The following is a 3,462-nucleotide window of genomic DNA, read 5'->3' on the forward strand; positions in this document are numbered from 1 at the left end:
CCTATTTTTCTATGCACATCAAATTATCTAGAGTTTGGGGTCTCACTTTTTTTCTAGGGCAGATTATTTCAGTAGCATAGTATGACCTTGGCTGAAGATAGAGAGTTAAAAATATCATATGAGAAAGGTGAAAAATAAAGCAATAATTGAAGTGCTTGAAGAATTTATAAAGTTAGTTCTTCCAAGGAATTTGTTTTTGGCCAGGAACTAATAAAAACCTCTATAGTTAAGACACTTTAAGATAAATTAATTGCCAAGTATTTATCACAACCCACCTGCAATACCCCAATCATCATTGTTAATAACTAATAATTCACCCCCAGATTATTTAGTATTCCCAGGCATTATAAAATCACTAAAGTGTCTTTCTACATAAGTATGTAATGTGGCTGGTAGAGATAGAACCTCAGCCCAAAGTTGTTTGGTGAGAGGGTAAGTAAATAGCTAGAAGTTTACTTTAGTTAAATACACTGCAGAATATTCACTGAGTAACCCCACCAATGCCAACCAACCAGGTGGCCCAAAATGAATTAGCCTGCTGTCTAATAAATTAAAAAATGAGATGATATACATATTTTAATGTAACCCCAAATGTTCCATTTTATAAATAAATCTCAGCTTCAAATTCAAAGTACATATATATTAAAGGGCACAGTGAGATTTTAACATACTTGAACAAATCTGGATATCTCGAGCTATGATTCCTGTTCAAAATGTCATTGTATGAACAAAATTGCTATTGAAAATAATAATTGCAATTCCCAAATACCAATATAATTCCAAACATTAAAAAATTAAACACATTTTCACTCATTACTTGTGCTTTAGGCATAGTGCTGTTCATATTCTATTAATCATTATAATGTTTTTTTCTAATTATTTCAATTTTATACAATTAAATGTTTAAATATCAACATTTTAAATAATAGTAGCAGTGAATTAGCCATAAAGAGTGGTGAGAGAATTGAATTCATTATATAAAAAATCTATTATTTTCAAATGTAATTTTTTCATTAAATAAATTTTACTTTACATTACCTGAAAATGCCATTTCCAGTAATTTCTGAAGTAAATTGAAAGGTCTAATTATTGAGGGGAAAAGACCAACGGATTAACAAAATGATATTTCAAAAGCCTCTATTTCTTCTAATGAGACAAAACTACACAATACTAACATATTTTGCTGCCCACATGTGCCAGAACAATTTGCAAGTTTTAAATGCGAGAGCAAATAACCTGTGTGGTTTCACAGAACAGACTTCACCTATGTTCATAATCTCCTCCTGCACTACAGAGGTAATCATAAGAGGTCAAATTGATTGAAATTTTCTGTGAACATCAATTAAAAGGCCTTCAATTAGGACTATAATAAATCCCATTCCGAGAAATGAGACCATGTGACAGTGAGGTGTGGTGGATGAGGAGGGTGACATGCACATGCTCTAGGTCATACAGCCTGGGTGGCAGGCTCGCAGGTCCCTTGGAGGTCCAGTGTTTCAGACAGAAAGTAAATATATGTTTCAATTTCACTACATAAATACTCTTTCAAATAATAGCTGAAGGTTAATTCCAAATTTCGAGGATGCAAATTCAGAGAGGCTTTCTGTTAGACCAATGGAAATAAAGAGCTAATTTCAATACAAATATAGAAAAATATGTACATATTTGTAAAAAAAATAAATTTAGACAATAATACTATAAGAGATGCTTTAAAATTTGGACAGATGAGACAAGGGCTACAGTTCACTGGGGAACTTAAACCTGACTAATAGGAAGCAATGGCACTTTGAAAATATAAAGCAAGGTATAGCAACTTAAAGCTTAAAACAAACAAACAAGCAAAAGAAAACAGACTCATAGATACGGAGAATACTTTGACAGTTGCCAGATGAGAAAGGGGTTGCAGGAATGGACAAAAAAGGTGAAGGGATTTAGAAATACAAATTAGTAGTTAGAAAACAGTCATGAGATATAAAGTAGAGCATAGGGAATATAGTGAGTAATATTGTAATAACTGTGTGGTGTCAGATGGATAGTAAACTCATCAAGGCGATCACTTTGTATTAGACATAAATGTCTAATTGATAGGTTGTACACCTGAAACTTGTATAATACTGTATATCAACAGTAATTTAAATATTATGAAAAAGTTGATTGCCCATTATATTCAAATGAGTTTAAACAATGTTTTGACACCTCCAGCACTGGTACTAAGGTCAAGATTGAATGAATGAGAGAATTCTACCAAAGAGAATCAGGAGGGTGGTCTATATTTACACAAACTGTAGAGTTTCAAATAGTTATGAGGGCTGTTGGTGCTGTTTTGTTATAGATTGTATAAAGACTATGAAGGATGAGTTGGAGGGAAAAACAATAGTCAGAAAATTTGGAGGAGGAGAAATTGGAGGAAGGGTGATGGAGGGGGAAGAAGTGGGGAGGAGATGGGGGAAGGGGGAAGACGGAATAGAAGGGAGGAGGGGAGGGAAAGAAAGGGAGAAGGGGAAGGTCAGTTCATGAATGTTATAGAAAAATTAGCTTAGCAAAATAATTGCACTTTATTTTTCATGGTGCAGCTCAGGTAAGAAAATGGGAAAACCAAATTAGGATTATAAATTTCTAGGTATACAAATATAAAATGTATTGATAATCCATATATCAGATCTGAAACATAAAAATACAATTCATTTTTACAAAAGAGCACTATGTTATCCAAAGAAATATAATGAAGTGGGAAGTTGAGGTAGATGAGAAATTTTAAGCTTTATGGAAATAAATAGATCTATTTTGGATGAAAGTCAAAGAATAAAAGGGAACTGATAATATCATAGTAGTGTACTACTGCCTTCCATTAAGGAAAAAGAGTATTGGTGTGTTTTTTCTGTTTGTTTGAGTTTTTGTTTTCTCTAATAGAATATTATAGAACTAGTTCTATAGAAAAGTATAATAGTGGTGGCATGCAATACAGAGATGTAAAGAATGTTTAAGTTTCTAACTTCAAGTTTCTGTGAAGTTTTTAATTTGCTTACAGTTTTCCCACTGACTAAAACTTATCTGTAACCCCAAATCAATATTCATGATACATTCACAGTAATTTGAAGACATGTATATGCACAGAGGTTAGAAATATGATTCACCAACCTGTACTTTTCCAATTAATATCAAGTAAGGAAACAGTTTGTCATTTTGTTTCAACTTTTAAACTATAAACAAGTTTGATTTTGTGGTGGTTCAGTGTCCTGTTTTTTGTATTTTTTGTGCCTTTTGCTGGGGCACTGGCTCTTTAAAATTGCTCCCAAACAGAGTGGTGAAGTGCTGTCTACTCTTCCACATGACAAAACCCTTTGATGTGCCTTATTGAAAAAATACGTGTTAAATAAGCTTTGTTCAGGAATGAGCGATAGTGCTATTGATTGTGAGTTCAATGTTAATGTATCAGCGGTATGCATTAAATGTGTGTCTTTA

This window comes from Artibeus jamaicensis, unplaced genomic scaffold (genome assembly GCF_021234435.1).
Source record: "Artibeus jamaicensis isolate MK-2021 breed Jamaican fruit bat unplaced genomic scaffold, CSHL_Jam_final contig_1621, whole genome shotgun sequence".
Taxonomy (NCBI): Eukaryota; Metazoa; Chordata; class Mammalia; order Chiroptera; family Phyllostomidae; genus Artibeus; species Artibeus jamaicensis.